Source organism: Plasmopara halstedii, assembly GCF_900000015.1.
Source record: "Plasmopara halstedii genome assembly, contig: Scaffold_1343, whole genome shotgun sequence".
Taxonomy (NCBI): Eukaryota; Oomycota; class Peronosporomycetes; order Peronosporales; family Peronosporaceae; genus Plasmopara; species Plasmopara halstedii.
Window position 1 is genome coordinate 650,859 of NW_020188258.1, and position 234 is coordinate 651,092.

A 234-nucleotide genomic window follows, 5' to 3' on the forward strand; every position below is an offset into this window, starting at 1 on the left:
GTCTGCGTCGTGCTTCGCACGAAAAAAGGCGTCAATGACGTCGTACAGCCTCTTGGGTAGGGACCATTGGCGTGTTACGCAGTATTCGGGTCCCGGAATCAGGTCAATCTCATGACGCACACCTCATTGACGCCTTTTTTCGTGCGAAGTACGACGCAGGGATGGTACGTGAGAGTAAGTCTCCCAATTCGACACCCACGTTTTGTGTTTGGAAGCCGAACGACAAGTGGCGTA